Source organism: Antedon bifida, chromosome 3 (assembly GCF_963402885.1).
Source record: "Antedon bifida chromosome 3, ecAntBifi1.1, whole genome shotgun sequence".
Lineage (NCBI taxonomy): Eukaryota > Metazoa > Echinodermata > Crinoidea > Comatulida > Antedonidae > Antedon > Antedon bifida.
In genome coordinates, this window is record NC_136228.1 from 27,848,697 (window position 1) to 27,868,213 (window position 19,517).

Sequence of the window (19,517 nt, forward strand, 5' to 3'; positions counted from 1 at the left end):
AATCGTAATAGTAAAATAAAAGTAACCCACTTTTTGAGTTTTTCGTAGTTTCGCGCAAGAAAGTCGAGATATTCGCGATTTTGTACAAGACATCACAATAGGAAAATATCGCCCGGTGAGATCAACAAACAACGAAAAAGTTACTTACACGGCAACGATAGGCCTATAAAAACAAGTTATCACTATCGAAAAATGTATTACATTTATAAATCATAAATCTTACATCAATGTTTCGCCAAAATCCACATAGTAAAGACACCAGGCCTAGTTAACCAGGCCTAAAGTTGGTCCGGAACCGTTTTACGACTAGGCCTAGGCCTCTAGGCTAGCCTAGTACTACTAGCCTAGTAAACTGATGATAATATCCATACCATTTCTAAACAAGTTTGTTGCGTGAAACTCGGTCACTTACAGTGAAACACCAAAACAATTAGGGTATACATACAATAATAAAATTAAAGACTTCATATTGAAAATGACTCCATTATTTTTTATTCAGATAACAAACAAACATGCCAATCCACAAAAACCTTAAGTTTTGGATAGCGACTCTGAGTCGCTATTCAATCGAGTTCGAACAATACCATGAAAGCCCCAGTGGTCTAATGGTTAGGACATCTGCATATCAAGCAGGCGGTCCGAGTTCGAGTCTCGGTTGGGGCGACTTTTTCTCATTCTCACAGATTTCCTCATCTTACCTTCACTTAAAATTCATCATATCCCCTTAGGTCGCTCTTATGACTAGGCCTAGGGTAAGTAGTGATGCTAATTTTAAGATCGATTAATATTCTTTGAAAATTGAAAAGTATCAGCAGTAACATATTACAGCATTTTTATTGACAAATTGACAAAATATATTGAACAAATTAAACGTGCATTTCACCAATAAATGCATTAAATGTAGACGCATTTTAGCCCTCTATTGTTGTTGCTCTTTTGGCGCTACATAGAAACGAAAAATTTGAAAGATGAGTATGCGAAAGTGTGCAAGAAACACGTCTGTAAAATCACCAATTTTTATTTATAAATATTTATTTGTTACTTTTTATGTGAATCACTTTCATAAAAGTACTTATGAGGCCTAATTCTAAGTGTGGTATTCAGAATATTAAAGTTAGTTGAATTATTTTGGAGTCAAAATACAATGCAGGCGAGAAAGGTAAATACCCCCTGAAACCAACGCAATGGAGTAAATATATATCAACAAACAAACCGTCCAGTTTATTTGTTGTGAAACAAAGGTATATATTACATAGCCTATGTAAATACGTGAACGTGATTGGTTGAAACTGCGTCACATGACTACCGCTGCGAGGATCGTAAATCGTATATATCCTCGAGAACGATGATATTGATATTATCGTGTCCCCTGTCATTAAACATATACATTCTCGAGTTCGATGATATTGACTGTGTAATTTTCGTGTGGCAACACTCGCGTTTGCCGATAAATAAACAAAAGTCATCTACTGGATCTTGAACCTGGGTGGAATTGTCACTCCATCGCAAGACAACGCTTCTACCGTTGCGCCACGCAGCTTGCTTGAAGAAATTAATCATCTAAACTATTTAAACTATGCATACATAGTCCTCATTGTTATTAGTCCTCATTTATTAGCCCTCATTTGTTATTAGTCCTCCCTAAATGTGATGAAACACCGTTTGTGATTGGTCAATACTCACGGTAGTCACTTAGTAACTAGTACGCGCTGAACATCCGGTGATTTGGCTCCTCGAAGAGAAGACGATGAATTGTTTATTCGGCCTACCTGATTATAATATTATTATTAATAGGCTTATTGATGGAAATTCTTCTGTTAATTTAAACGACCTAGGCCTAAGTGAATATTTTATTGCCAAGGAATCATTAATTAGTAATTATCTGTATATTATTCTTCGCAAGGTAAGGTGGTGTCTAGGCAGGCTTGTTTACATACAATACAAATACTATAGAAGGCCTAGGCCTAGCCTAGCTTCACCCAACCCAGCAGACTTGTTCTTGGCTATATAATATATATGTGAATACGTGATATCGCCTTTTATATCGGTTAAATATAAGATTTGACATCCCCTCGGGAATGATATTATGTTCTCGGGGAATATATTTCCCTCAGCTGGCGCTTCGGGAAATATATATTCCCTCGAACATAATATAATTCACTCGGGGATGTCAAATCTTATATTTTATAACCTCTAAGCAGTCAATATCTGTATAATATTTACTCAACAGGCGAAAATATTGTGAGTTTATTTCTGTTTGTGATAAGTATTTAAATAAATTTATGGTAAAAAGCATTAATAAATGTAACCTACTATGTTTAAAATTGTGTATAGATAAACAATTATTGTTTTTAAGCTGTCGTATATCTTAGAATTTGTAATCTTAGGTCTTGGATCTTAGGTTTCGTGATCTTAGGTCTTAGGAGATCTTAGCTTTCGTGATCTTAGGTTTCGTGACACCCGCCTGAGGTACATAGTTTATTACATTAGTTTGTATCACGAACTCGTAGAACACATTTAATTAATTTTACGGTGAACATAAATGAAATCCAAATCGTTTTCTTGTAGTCGTTCTAGGACTTGTCTTCTTGAAAATTCTAGCGCTGGGCGCTAAGGATAGGCATAGTTTTGCAATTTTTCTTGTATTTTACTGTATTTTCGCACCTAACTTGAAACTCCAATTTAAAAACATTTAAAAACAACGCAAGTGATATGTTGACAAGAGATGGATTATTTAAACTATTGCTTGTCATCGTATTGGTGAATTCTTGCGTCATTGCGTTGCATTCTTCCCACTAGGACGCCTCAATGTTGGTGATCGAATGTGCAGTTTTGAACGTCTGTGCGGTGCGTCCTAGTAGTCAGGTGGCTTAGCGACTAAAACGTTACACGGTGGACAAAAGCACCAAATTTGGCATGAGGCTTCTTTTAGGCGTACTAATTGATTTTTGCCTAGGAGCCACCCGATCAGCTTCCGATTTTCCAATATGGCCGCCAAAATCCAAAATGGCTGCCAGTAAATTGGTATATCGTATATCTCTGGCTGTAAAAGTTACAAATAGACAAATAATGTACTGAATCGAGAATTTCTGAGGTCAGTAAAACCGATTCAGGAAATATTATATAAAGTGAGTTCCAAGATGGCGCCCAAAAATAAATTACGACCAGAGTGGCTCCTAGGCAAAAATCTATTGGTAGGTCCCAACGAAGCTCCATGCCAAATTTGGCGCTTTTGTCCACCGTGTAACGATTTCCTCATTTTTTGTTGTTAAGCCACCTGACTATAGTGGTAACCAAGCCTTACAGTGTGCACAGAGATCTTGAATGGTCATGTAAGATGCGAACTTAGGAGCCAAAATACACATACAGCGTGCAAAAGACTACCGCTAAAAAGTGTATTGTTGGTTCATTCAATAGGACCTAGTAATACCTAAGAACACTACAACTAAAACATTAAATTACTAATATCAGTCCAGGAAAATAACAATACAGCCATGTTCAATGATATTTAAATGTTTAATGAAAGGTTGAAAAAGTGTTGTTTATCACAGAATCTTATAGGCTAGGCAATCTATCTAAACAAGAAATATTTTTTACAAAAAACGCTGCTCGCTTATTGACGTAACAGTTTTAAAGATATATGGTCCCTCTTGTTTTTGAATATGTCATTTTATTGTCACATAATAGTTATTTACCTGAACAAATGTAATTAAAAGCAAAAAATACTTCAATTGTCTGTCAGACAATGGTTTTTGAGTTATAATTAAACGTTTCTTTTCTCGTTTTATAATGTGGATTTGTTACAGAAGTGAATAACTTTGATATGAAACAGACTCAATTTAGTTTATTTTATTGCTAAGGTCAAGTCTGGAGGTCACTTCATCACGCCTTATAGATACTTCAAGTGTGAAGTATCATATTACAAACAAAAACTTTCATGGACTGTTTTGATAATAATTCAATGATTATCTGACAGCGAAATACAGTATTGTCATGGGACTCATAAATACCAGAAATACAGTTGGTACCTATAAATTATAGTCGAGTTTCCATTTTAACAAAAATGTCAAAGTGTAGTACTATAACTGCTGCTTGATTTCATCTAATAAATGAGTCATCTCGTGTGACGTAGCGGGCTAGAGCAGCAGCGTGAAAAAACAGCCCAAAGTGAAACAAATTGCAAACAGAGATTTTTCTTTTTTAAATATAATATAATGAGGAGATCAAAATTTCAGCATCACACCTCTGTCACTCATCACAATGATATGCAAATTAGCTTAAATATGCAAATTAGGGTGAAATTACAGGGTTATGATATCTCAAAAACTACTAGTCCGAGAGAGTTAATTTTTCTCTGCTTTATTTAGAATGTACATATTTATATTTGCTCTAATAAAACATTTTACGAAAAAATGACCGGAAGTACAACATTTCACCCTCGACCCCATTTCTCAATGTTTGCATACACAATGTGACTAAAATGTCTGTAGAGACTTTATTTTGCCATCAAATGACCCAGATATAGGTTCCTATTAGCCAGAATAGGACCACTTGGTACTTCCCAAAATCACACCTTTGTCACACACCTCGAAAGTATGCAAATTAGTAGTACAAGTACAAATATGCAAATAAGGGAGAAAATTACAGTTTTCCTATATCTCGAAAACTACTAATGCTAGAAAGTTGATTTTTTTTACAGCCGGATTCAGAATGTACATATTTCTATTTGCTCCAATGAAAATGACCGGAAGTATGACATTTGACCCTCGACCTCATTTCTCAATATTGCATATATAATGAAACTAAAATGTCTTTAGAGACTTTGTTCTGTCCTCAAATGACTCGGATACAGGTTTCTAATAGCCAACATAGGACTGTTTAGTAAATCTCAAAATCACACCTTTTTCACTTCCTCCAAAGTATGCAAATTATTAGTACAAGTTATATGAAATATGCAAATTAAAGGTTCTTATATATGAAGAGCTGATATGCAAAAAGGCTTGTGTTCATTTAAAAAAAAAAAATGAGTTTAACATAATATATATTTTTAGGCTGTTGTGAATGCTATCATATAAGATAGGTTTTGTGGTGTAAAAAGTTTTCTGTCCCACAGGAAATGGCCTGTGAAATTTGAGTTGTTCTGCAAAAAGGCTTCTATCCTTTTTCTTTGTTATGCAAAAGAGCTTCTGTCCAAGAACAGCGCCCTCTATTGTGATTTATCCAATAAGATAGACTAAATGTGACAAGCCTTTCACACATCACTGATTCAGGGTTACAACATGTGGTATACACATTACTTTCGGAAATTTTTATAATTAAAGATAATAATGAAGATGCCAAAATCATTACCTTTTTAATGGTAAAGTAGGTAACATGATTAAAGGGGGAGATCCAATTACTAACAAGGAGTTATCCGCTGAATGCGGATAACTAATTATAATGGTCAGGGGTTAATTGACCTTTGTAATATTGGAGAAATAACTATGCTTAACGCCTCTTAACGCCTCAAGCCAGCATACTAGATTACGCCATTGTTTCACAAGAAACCTATGAAGTAACAAAAGAATTGTTTATTGATGAATTTGGACTGTATAATTATGGAAGTGATCATAACATGCTTGTAATCAGACTAATAGAGAATAATATTTGTAAAACATGTAAGGTGACAAAAACTAACACCAAACATTGGAATATCCCTAAAGATTGGAGTGATTTTAGTAGTTCAATTAACTATGACTTTAAAGATTGGGATCCTAGTCGTTTAGATGCGAACGATGCTTGGGTAGAGTGGAAAAACAAAGTTACGCTAGTTGCAGAGAATACAATAGGCTATAAGAAAACGAGATCAAACAAAAAGATATGGTTTGATAAAGAAACAAAATATGCGATAAATCAACGAAGACAATCGTGTCGAGCACATAGATTATATTCTAAGAATAAACATAATATTGATTTTGATATCAATTATTGTAATTCTCTATGGGAAACATACCAAGAGAAGCGGAAATTCTGTAAATCACTTTTTAAACGTAAAATTATGCAAAAGAAAATATCAAATTGCTTAAAAATTATGGATAAAGGAGGGCCTCAATCTAAGGAATTTTGGAATGAACTCAAAGGCAACCGACAGAAACAAAATGTTGATTCTATCCTAATACCAGGAACTTCAAGATATTCTTCAGACCACGACGATATGAACAATTCGCTAAAATTACACTTCGGCAATATAGAAAAATTTAATACAACTAATAGTAACGATATTCTCCACTCTTCCCACAATAATAATAATAATAGTAACAGTAATGATATTCATTGTGATCATATTTTAGATAATGTAAATATCTCATTTGATGATGTCGCTTATATATGCTATATCAAAGGCAAAAAATAACAAAAGTCCAGGTATTGACTCTATAACAAACGAAATGTTAAAAAACGGAGGTAATCTAATCACATTATCACTCCAAAAATTGTTTACCAGAATTATACAAACTGAAACTATACCGAATGAATGGAATGAAGGGATAATTATCCCAATATTTAAAAAAGGAGATCGACGTGATCTCAACAACTATCGAGGTATCACACTTCATGTGTTTCTAAAATTTTTAATCGAATTATTGCATATAATATTTCTCAATTTTTAGAAGAAAATGACATCCTTGGTGAAGTCCAAGGGGGCTTTTGGACAGACAGAAGATGTGAAGACCACATTTTTGTCTTGAAAAGCATTATCGCCACAAGGGTAAAAAAACATTTCTGGCCTTTTTGGACTTTATAAAAGCCTTTGATTCAGTCTGGCGACAAGAAGAATTAGTATATATGTACGATGATGTTAAATTCAAAGTTTTGTTCAATGACTTAGAATCTGATAAGTTTAGCATTAATGAAGGAGTGAAACAATGCTGTTCATTGTCACCAGTTCTTTTTTTCTATTTACATTAACGAACTAAATAACCTAATCAAAAGTCATAAACTAGGTGTTCAAATCTATGGCACACAAATAGGTGCACTATTCTTTGCTGATGACGTGGTTTTAATTAATCGTTGACAATGAGTCTGAACTTGTGAAACTACTTAAAGTAGCAAGTGATTATTCACAAAAATGGAAATTAGAGTTAAATTTTGACAAATCAAATGTGCTGGTCACAGGGCAAAGAACATAGAACATAGAACATGGAGCCTTGGTAATCATTATATCACAGAAATAGAAAGGTCTAAATGTCTTTCTGTCTTTTTGTAATAATATCACGTTCATATACAGATTCAGACAATATCAATGAAGTAATCAAAAAGGAAAATAGGATAATAGCCTATATTACCTCTATTATAAACAATCAGAATGATTTCAATAGGGTATACTACGGTGATCTTTTATGGAGAACAATAGGACTACCAACAATTAATTACGCCTCTGCAATATGGTTATGTAACTCTAAAGGTTCACTAAATAAGTTAGAAAATTTACAATACCAAATGGCTAGAATTATTTTGAAGGCACCAAGAAACGTCGCGAAAGCGGCATTGATTGGTGACCTAGGATGGGAGACACTCTACACCATTCAAAATAAGTTTAGGATGTCCTATTTTAACAGAATTAAAAATATGGACGACCAAAGGTGGCAAAAAATCCTATGTAAATCTATAATGGATGTAGAAGATAAGGTGAAATGGAAGTGGATTAACCATATCAAAGATTTATTATGTAAATTTGATTTAGGAAATAAATTTAATTTAAATCCAGAAAGTCAATGGTTTAAGAGTTTTACACATGCCAACTCTCTAGAAAATATCAAGGAATGGTTAGAAGGTGCAAAAACAAAGTCAACCTTCTCCGAATATTTGAAATATAAACATGAACCTAAAACAGAGACATACATGTTTGATATGGTGAATTTTGATTCCATTAGTTTAAAGTTTAAAGCAAAGTCTAACTCTCTTGATTTAGAAGGTAGAAAAAATACATGGTCAGAAAATGACACTGGTTTTTGCAAGCTTTGCAACAATCAGTTAATTGAAACTACAGACCATTTTCTACTTGAATGTTCAAACCTTAAAAATGTAAGAGATACACATTTTAACTTACTAAAAATTGATTTATTGTATTGTGGTTATGATACATTCTGGGAGAATTTTGGAAGTGTTACAATCGAATACCAACATCATATTTTACTTGATGACCTTTATTTAGAATTTCCATTTGAGAGAATATGTGAAATTGTAGACTATCACTGTAAACAATACTTAACTGCTGCATGGAGACATAGAAAGACTACACTTAATATATAATACATATATTTACCGCCCACCATATTATCTACTAACTTTTATTTTACCATTTATCTAATTCAATAATATATATATATATATATATATATATATATATATATATATATATTTTAATTTGTCTTCTTTCTCCAAAATTATATAATCTAACCTAAATCTAAATAAAATAAATAAATAATACAGTATTAAAAATAAGACTAAATAGTATAATAGAAATAGTATCACGTTTAATTAAATTACCAATAACTATTAAAACTAAATATAATAAGAATAAATAATCATATAACAGTTGCATTTATTTTACTAATAATAACAGTATAATAAAATTAATTACCAGTTATATTTTTTAATAATAGTAATGATAATATTCGCTATAAACTTGAAAATATTAATGATACTGAAAACAAAAATAATGATAATAAATAGATAATAAAATTAACTCCATCATATAGGTTAAGTATTGTTCGATATTTAAGATTACCTTGTTTTTACTATTTCATTTTACTTGTATAATTCGCTTCTTATTTAAGACTTAAATGTTATTTTTGATACTTTTCTTTTTGTTTTTACATTACCTTGTAAATGAACGCACCCGTCTTATAAACGCGTGCCGCTGATACAAAAGCGTTTGTTCAATAAATTTATCATTTATCATTTACACACACACTGACACATCGCGAGCCCTTTTTAAATTCTATTGTTGATAATAAAGTTATAAACCATTTGTATTGTTCAATCTTTTTATAATATTACGTAAATATGAGTAATGATGAATCAGTCGTTATAAACTTGGAGCATCCAAGAAAAAAGGGAAGAAAAGACAATGAATCTAAAAGACAAAAGGCACAGTTTGGTTTGTGTATTATGCTAGGCCTAGCCTGCCTGGCCCTAGTAGAGTAGTAGGTAGGCTAGGCCTAGCTAGAGTAGGCACCCTAGAGTAGAGGACGTTAACAAATATGCTACATTTTTAAACTTAGAGCATGAAAAAAATCATGTATTAATGTACATAAAAATATCTGTTATTAATTGGTTTAATCAAAAGATTTACAAATAAAAACTGTTTTACATTTAAATGATTCAAATTGTATAATATATAATAGTTTACTACTTTGATACAGTGTTTTTCGCGAAATGTTTTGCAAAAGGGCTTACATCCGTTTATTTAAAAATTTAAAACCATATTTTAAAAATTATGATAACATATTTATTTGAATACTCATGTTATTTTTAATAAGAGACCATAAATCTACCATTTAATACTAAATTTGATAATATTAAAAGTGTGTAAGCTTGGTAATCAGTTTTTTGCTGTTTTCTCAGAATTACTAAATGTGGACATAAGCCCTTTTGCATATCAGCTCTTCATATCGAAAACCACTAAGGCTAGAGAGTTGATTTTTTCAAAAACGTGTTCAGAATGTACATATTTATATTTGCTCTAATGAAAAAATTTACAAACAAGGCCATATAGATGGCTGCAGTCTCGTAATCAAGTTAATGTTTACTGACCGACCAACCGACCGACCAACCAACCAACCGACCGACATAGTGAGCTGTAGAATGAAAAATGATCGGAAATACAACAATTGACCCTCGACATCATTTATCAATGTTTGCATACATAATGCGACTACCATGTCTTTAGAGACTTTGTTTTTATTTTACTAATAATAACAGTATTTTCCACCCGGCCCTAGTTACGTGAACAAGACAAGTGGCAATGAATCTATATCCGACTAAACTCACCTCGCTTTCGGCGTACCACAAGGTTTTGGTTGTAGGACCTCTCATTTTGATTATATTTACAGCACCAATACAGGATATTATTGCTCCTCATAACATCCAATTCATGGTCTATGCTGATGAGTTGTATTTATCTTTCCATCCTGAAAACTAATCCGTATATTAAGTTTTTCTTTTCCACAATGTAAAACGCTCAGTTCCTTGTCTCTTGGCATCCTGATAAGCCCTACGGTTGTGACGGTTCTTCAGACTTATGTCAAAATCTGATCCGTTCAAGTTTGTTCTATCCTATCTTCACAGTACATATCCTTCCTGTTTTCCTTCCAATACTTTTCAACAATTTGCATTACAAATAGCTCGACAATTTGCATTACAAATACAGCTCGACACTTGTACTTGAGCAATGGTATATTATGGTACAGTCTGGCAATTGGATGTCATAAAATACATCATAGTTCAGACTTCGACAACAACAGTCATAGATATTATGTAGTTAGTCATCTAATTTCATTATTACAGATGTTTTTTAAATATAGAATACCCTGTACATTGATTTGCTTTTAAATAAAGATTACTTTTATAATAAGCCTATATTTTCTTTCATTTTGTTTCCAAATAGGTTTATAGTGCAATAAATCCCTACTGTAAGCTGCTAGGCAATTGTTTCATAAATTATCTGGTATGCATATTTTTTATTTTCAGAAATGAAATAATGATAGTATTGTACTGTTATTTGACAACATGGCTGAACCAGGTACGTATGGACCTCAATGTTTTATTTAAAGGATTTTTAGCGTGGATCCTAAGACGAAAAATACTTCAAATTTAGTTAGAAGCATAAACCTTGGTATGAAAACTTTTATCAAAAATTCACAACAAGCCATTTAAAATTTGACTTCTGACCTCATTCCTCAGAACTCATAAACCGTACATCATAGAATCATGAAAATAACGGCAAATGATGCAGAAGTACTACTTTCTATTCATGTTTAATAGAAAAATATGCATTTAACTCAATACTTTAAGTGTTATTGAAAAATAATAAATCTGGACCAACTGTACAGTATGACATTTTACCTGGGTGTGTAGAAAGCGACGACCTCGAATTGGACGGAGTGTTGACAAAGTACGAGACAGCGAGGCATGCGGGGCACGCCAAATATTTGTGCGAGGCATCATTTTATCATTTCCAAAAGTGCGAGGCATGCGAGGCATATAGTTTACAATTTCAAAAAGGTGCGAGGCATATCTTAACGTGCTATTATGCTATATTATAGGCCTAATAATCAATCGATACAAGCGTATCTAAATAGATTCGTGTATACACTCATCATGTTGTTTATTTTTATGTAACGATTGTTTTTTCATTCAAGTCATATCGTGTCAAATTTTACTTTTACAAAAGTGCCCAAACTACGGTTCAAAAATCTGAACGAGTCTTCAACTTTCGATAAACAATAATTGTTATAGCGTCACACTCATCAAATGACTGCCATTGTTGTTGGCATTTCGAGCGTTTTCACTTTACAATTAATTAAACATGTCTGTCGAACATAGCAGAGTGAAAATAATATTTTGTCACACCCCTGCGCCTCGATCCGGTAGACCCGAGAGATGGAAAATCCCTCTATACTATTTAGCAGGTAGCGGAATGATTCAGCCCTCAGCTCAGAGGATTGTGGTGCATTCCCCTCCTATAGCACGTGGTTTCAGCAGCAACGCACAGACTTCTCTCTGAGCGGCGTACCAAAGACATTTTTGACATTCCATTCTCTAGGAACAACACGTGTACCTCTCTCGCAAATAAGGTGAACAGCGATTGCCAGGTTCAATAACTGGCGGTGAATAAAAGGTAACTGATATGCCGATCAAATAACATGCCGCAAAGAAAAAAATTGCGAGAGAATTCTGGAGCGCGTGTGAAAAAAGACTTACGTCCGACAATTGTAATACTAGGCCTAAAATTAAACTTTAGCTAATATGCTTAGCCCTAACCTAGATAAGAGGCCCATGTAGAAAATAATGTAATCAATTTTGATATAAAAATAATTGGTGTAATATTTAATAATGATACACTATTCCTGTTTTAGTAAGCTAAGTATATTACGAACGATTTTTATTTATTGTTGTCCATGTACGTACTAATAAACCTGGCGCTAGTTTCCTTCGCTTGTATTTTTACTCCAAATTTGATAACTAACTTTATCGTGTGAATACCACACCTTAGAAGTATACCTCATGAGTACTTTAATGAAAGAATCACATAAAAAGTAACAAATAAATCCTTAAATTAATGATTTTACAGGCGTGTTTCTCGCACACTGTTCGCGAATTTCACTTATTCAATGTTCAATATTTTTGTTTCTATAGAGCGCCAAAAGAGCAACAATAATAGAGGACTAAAATGCGTCAATTTCTCATGCATTTATTGGTGAAAAACACGTTTTATTTCAATATATTTGTTAATTTGTCAATAAAAATGCTGTAATATGTTACTGCTGATACTGTTCTGTTTTCAAAGCATAATAATCGATCCTAAATCAACATCACTACCTAGTCTAGACCTAGGACATCCTACTAAGGATATTATGATGAATTTTTCTATTTTATTCTTTAAAAGGTTAACGAAACCATGTACAGTATCAACAGTAACATTTTTTTGTATAGCAACCGGTATGCGAATTTTAAACGGTCGTACTACTGGGGATAGTGTTGAAAATTTTACATTGATTTCACACTCTGGCGCCAGTGTTGTAGACTATGTTATTGCATCTCCAAATTGTTTGCATAACATCACTTCTTTAATTGTGGGTGCAACTCCTGAATCCGATCATATGCCTTTAACCGCTACGTTTAAACCAAACGCGTTCCTAGATAGCGTACATGACATAGTTAATACGAATGAAAATATAAATTTCTATCAAAAAATTTACCTCTGGAACGAAAGGCACAAAGCCGTGTTCCAAAGACACGCTTTTGAACATAACCAGTTGAATGCCTCCCAAAACATAGACGATGTGAACGAAAGTGAAAATTTGTGATATCTTCTATCAAGCTGGTAGTTGTATAAGGCGCACACAAAATCAATCAAAACAAAATGTTATCATACCAAAGCATAAACCATGGTTCGACCAACAATGTAAAAATCTGAATAGAGATTAAGTCAAATAAGGACCCCTGGAAATGCCTAGCCAAACTAAAATAAAAAAAGGTCGTAAAATGCACTATTGATTCTAAAACATGGTTTGATTATTTAAGTAAAATGAATTGTTTCAATCTGTGGAATCAAATTAATGTGTACGATGCAAGTACTTTAAATGATGCCATTTCTGTAGATGAGGTAGACTGTGCTATTATACACCTCAAAAGTGGGAAAAGTGCTGGAATAGTTGGTATTCCTGGGGAAATGTTTAAATCTTGTAAAAATATATTGACTCCAGAAATTACCAACCTTTTCAACAAAATGTTAAGCTCGGGCAAAGTCCCAGAGTTATGGAAAAAGGGTATAATTGTCCCCATTTACGAAAAGGCCACCCCCTCAAACCCGAACAATTATCGGGCAGGTGGTTAAAGACGGAAAACAGTTTAAACTAAGATATGACAAACTCTATATAGATAGTGACACATCTATATATAAATTTACGTAAGGGCAAAATTCGGTAAATCGCGCCTTACTTCTAGAATTTTTACTCGATGGTATATAAAGTTGGTTCATACTTTCGATACTGATTTTAACCACCTAATGTAACCCTGTTTACTAATAAAATTGAGTTAGATAATTAGTTATTGACGATTAAAACGAATTTAGGTTCAACGATTTGCCCCAAATAGGGGTGTTTTCCGATCGTGGTATACACTGTCTAATGGATGTCCAACTTGAAAAATACCCGCACACAATAATACGAGGATGCTTCGCATTTTCCTATCTCCTCCTACGATAATTGTTTTTAATAGCTGAAAACCGGTTGAACAGCTCGAATACAGCATCATATTGTTAAAGACAGGCCGATTTTCTTTAAAAAATACTATTTTGATAGATTTAATATACGTTTATACAAATGTATTGATTTGCGATGAATGGAACATTCCAATCTCTGTTCCACAAGTGTCTATTCCCTCAGGCGTCGTAAAGGCAAGTACTGTATACTCATAACAGAAATTCGATCCATTTTTTTTTCAATCTGTGCTGCAGAGGTTGGATATAGATTTTTTTTTAACGGATAATGAGCTAGCGCTTTCAGTCGCCGTATATTATGTACAAATCTTTATTATTGCAGTTAAACCACCCACATCATCACCCTTCCCTCACTGGCATGAGTAGCGTTGTAAAGCCAGGATAGGCCTACGGTGCATCACATGCCCTAAACGCAGAACAACTTTGGTGGGTAGGGTAGGAACCAACTTAAGTATGAATTGACTCTAAGAAACAATTGAAAACCATTAGGCCTACTAATTAAGTTGAGTTCGATAATTTAATATTTATTGACGATTAAATCGAATTTATGGTTTGCCCCGAATAGAGGTGGTTTTCACAAATTGTTTTACATTATATAAACATATACACGTCGTAGTTATGTACGTTACATGTACTGTACTATTTCAATCGACTAGGACGGTGATAGTTTCAACAAAGTATTACATCGCAATGTTTTACTGTGTTTAGTGGTATATTATTTGTAAAACATGAAAACAATTAATATTTCGTTACTAAATGGATAAAGAATATATTTAAAAATCGTTCCTCTTTGCACCCATCCTCTTCCTCATCCCTCAACCCTAATGTTACATACAGAACACAAATTAGGTTTGTTTAAATTTGACTTAAACAATTGGTCTCATTTTGTGACAAGTTTCTCTTTCGGAAGTAATTCCCAGGGTGCTAATTTTAGTTGAGTACATAAACCACAGTGTCTATTTATTCGTTCCTGTCAACGACATGTATTATTGTCCTGCGGTACGTACATTTGAAATCGCCAGTTTTTTAACGCTGAAATTATTATGTATTCGAGAACCATCTGTGGGCACGACCTAGATAGTACGCGAGCGAAGCGAGCGTACCATCTAGTCTATACATAAATTTACGAAGAGCAAAATTCGGTAAATCGCGCGTTATTTCTAGAATGTTTACTCGATGGCATATAAAGTTGGTTCGTACTTTCGGTACTGATTTTAACCACCTGATGTAACCCTGTTTACTAATTAAATTGAGTTCGATAATTAGTTATTGACGATTAAAACGAATTTAGGTTCAACGATTTGCCCCAAATAGGGGTGTTTTTCGATCGTGGTATACACTGTCTGATGGATGTCCGTCTTGAAAAACACCCGCAGACAATATACGAGGATGCTTCGCATTTTCCTATCTCCTCCTACGATAATTGTTTTTAATGGTTGAAAACCTGTTGAACAGTTCGAGTACAGCATCATAATGTTGAAGACAGGCCGATTTTCTTTAAAAAATACTATTTTGATAGATTTAATATACGTTTATACAAATGTATTGATTTGCGATGAATGGAACATTCCAATCTTTATTCCACAAGTGTCTATTCCCTCAGGCGTCGTAAAGGCAAGTACTGTATACTCAAAACAGAAATTCGATCCATTTTTTTTTTCAATCTGTGCTGCAGAGGTTGGATATAATTTTTTTTTTAAACGGATAATGAGCTAGCGTTTTCACTCGCCGTATATTATTTACAAATCTTTATTATTGCAGTTAAACCACCCACATCATCACCCTTCCCTCACTGGCATGGGTAGCGTTGTAAAACCAGTAGAGGATAGGCCTACGGTACATCACATGCCCTAAACGCAGAACAACTTTGGTGGGTAGGGTAGGAACCAACCTAAGTATGAATTGGCTCTAAGAAACAATTGAAAACCACTACTAATTAAGTTGAGTTAGATAATTTAATATTTATTGACGATTAAATCGAATTTATGATTTGCCCCGAATAGAGGTAATTTTCACAAATTATTTTACATTATATAAACATATACACGTCGTAGTGATGTATCGTTACATGTACTGTACTATTTCAATCGACTAGGACGGTGATAGTTTCAACAAAGTATTACATCGCAATGTTTTACTGTGTTTAGTGGTATATTATTTGTAAAACATGAAAACAATTAATATTTCGTTACTAAATGGATAAAGAATATATTTAAAAATTGTTCCTCTTTGCACCCATCCTCTTCCCCATCCCTCAACCCTAATGTTACATACAAAACACAAATTAAGTTTGTTTAAATTTGACTTAAACAATTGGTCTCATTTTGTGACAAGTTTCTCTTTCGGAAGTAATTCCCAGGGTGCTAATTTTAGTTGAGTACATAAATCACAGTGTCTATTTATTCGTTCTTGTAAACGGCATGTATTATTGTCCTGCGGTACGTACATTTGAAATCGCCAGTTTTTTAACGCTGAAATTATTATGTATTCGAGAACCATCTGTGGGCACGACCTAGATGGTACGAGAGCGAAGCGAGCGCACCATCTAGTTAATTAAAATTAAGCCTAGATAGGAAATCGGCTATGGTCCATCAATTATTAACTCCACCACCGTATCTTATCAGTGGGGGGGGGGGGGGGGGGATAGTTTAAATTACACAGTAAAATCTCTATTCTTTAGTACACACATTTTGTAAATAGAGAGGCATTTTTAAAATAAATAAATAAAACGGTGTGGTAAAAAATGTTATCAGATGACTAAATATAGGTAATATAACTTGAATTTTACATTTCTTGTATTTTTATTCAACTTCAGATTTTTATTTTCATGCTATGGCAAAAATTATCCACCATCTTTTTTCACCTTCTAGGGAGTCACCAGACATGTTATTACATTAGGTTAAACTACCTAACTACTGAAAAAAGTCTTCCTAGTTTTTATAGCAGAATTTCGCCAAATTTGTTAGTTGACCATATTAAGGGAAATTCATGTTTTTTCATCTTGATTTCTGTTACAAATATTTGATTTATGTACAATTAACCAGATATTATATTTAAAATTCATGCCTGTATCTGAGCTTTAAGAAAAAAAAGGGGTAGATTGTACTGTGTATTCGTTGACTTTCGAAAAGCCTTCGACCTAATATATAGGGACAAATTGTGGTATAAATTAAATAGGCTTGGTATTAATGCGAGTTTCCTCAATGTTTTAAAAAATTATTATGACGGCATACAATCTTCTGCTAAAACTACTCAAGGATGCACCGAGTTATTTAACTGTGAGTATGGCCTTAGGCAAGGGTGTAATTTTTCTCCCCAACTATTTTCGTTTATATAAACGATATTGTAAATCACTTTACTGAAAATCATATCCGTGGTATACAGATAGGCGATACCTTAAATAACTTGTTTAATGTACGCCGGCGACATCGTTGTATTGGCGGATACGCCCCATAAACTTCAGAAAATGTTATATGCCTTAGATGTTTATTGCGACATGTAGGCCTAGGACCTCGAGGTAAATCTCGAAAAAACAAAGGCCGTGGTTTTCCGAAATGGTGGAATTACAAAACAAACCGAAAAGTGGATATATAGGAATTGTCTCATTGAGACAGTTCCATACTATAATTATTTAGGCCTTAAGATCAGTTCAAGAGGTACGTGGTCTGTCGCATTAAACACTCTTGCAAACCAAGCCAATAAAGGCCTTTTTTTAAAATAAGTAGTTATATTAATGAAAATACTTATATAGACGTTGACCTACAGTTGTATTTGTTCGATTGAATGGTTAAGCCAATTCTATTATATGGGTATGGAATTTGGGGTTTGAGGATTCAAAACCAGTTAAAACAGTGCACACTAAATATTGTAAGAAATTTCTTGGCATACCATATAAATCCAGTAAAGACAGAACAAAAGCAGAATTTGGAAAAGGTAATCGGAATGGCTGTATGGCTCAAAAATAAATGTTATGCGCTTTTGAAGCGATTTCAAGAAAACGAAGGTAAACCAACTTGGGTATCAAATATCAAATCAATCCTCAATAGATATGGCTTCGGAAGTGAACGTTTATTTCTTATGCATTTTAAAAAAAATGTATGATGTATAGGCCTAGATATGTATTCACAGGAATGGCGGTCACAGTCTGACTCACGCAGCAGACCTTTTTATCTCAATATTAAACAGTCAACTAAGTTAGGAAAATACATAGAACAAGTAAAAGTATTTATGCATAGAAGATGCATTTCGTTGATAAGGACCTCATCACACAACTTAAATGTCAATATTAGAGTAAACGATAATTCCTTGAAGCTATGTCATATGTGCGACCGGCAACAGATAGAAGACGAGTATATCTGTTGTCTTGTATGTCCGGTTAATAAGGCAGAACTTACTGAGTCCTTATTATTGGCGTAATCCCTCTTATACAAAGTTATGTAAGTTACTAACAGATGTAAATGCTAAATGTTAATCTGTCAAAGTTTTGTTTTTTTTTTATCTTTTGTGGTTAACTACCACCTTTATTTATTCAATGTTACATAAACAACAATTACAGAATCTCCTATATATTTACATTATTTTCTGCATATTTTTTGTTATGTTATCTATTACAAAATATATTGCATGTTTAATAAAAAAGTTGTTTAGTTATGAAACGTTTGTTAACTTATTTATAATAATTTGTGTATCTTTCAGTTTATATACAGTATATGTATTTGATGTGCCCTTTAGATGGGAAATGCTTAACAAGTGGTGAAGTATACCAGGCCACTGTCACAAGAAATGACACTAACAAAGTTGAAACATATGTTGGACTGACAGAAAATACTTTTAAGTGTAGATACAATGGGCATACAAGCTCATTCCGTAATGAAAAGTATAAAAATAGTACAGCACTTAGCCAACATGTTTGGAAACTTAAAGATGACAACATTAAATATAATATTAAATGGCGAGTATTAGCCAAATGTAAGTCTTATTCCAATATAAGTCAACGCTGCTACCTATGTCTGCAAGAGAAATATTTCATTATATATAAGCCTGATATTTGCTCTCTTAATCAAAGAAACGAATTATTTAGCACATGCAGACATAGAAGAAAATTCTTATTGAGATATCAAGGTTACTAAGTAAAGACAGTCTCTTCCTGATCATTGTACTTCTAATTACTTTACATTCACACGTATACATATAGAAATAATATATCAAACATATACATACACACATTATACCCATACAATATATACACATATGCATAAAATTAACATTAAAACCAAGACCGATAACAATGCACAAATATAATACATTAGACCTATATACACGGGCTTAAAAAAAACCTATAAAAACTGTCAATAATAAACAAGTAATAAAATGGAAATGTATATACACAATTTAAAGGATAATATACGTATACATACAATATACTTTATTTCCATTAAAGCTTACTGAAAAAATTCTGACAGTTTTTCTTTGACGTTAGCCCATTTTTTTCTAGCGTTGATAATGTTACATGCGTATTCATTCTTAATTAAAT

At 33.2% G+C, this 19,517-nt stretch overlaps 1 non-coding gene across 1 annotated transcript; it reads left to right on the forward strand.

Annotated features, from left to right (window-relative positions):
• The first annotated feature begins 591 nt into the window (after positions 1–591).
• Positions 592–663, forward strand: Trnad-auc (transfer RNA aspartic acid (anticodon AUC)). Its single transcript has one exon. It is a non-coding gene; the product is annotated as a tRNA-Asp (tRNA).
• The last annotated feature ends 18,854 nt before the right edge of the window (positions 664–19,517 follow it).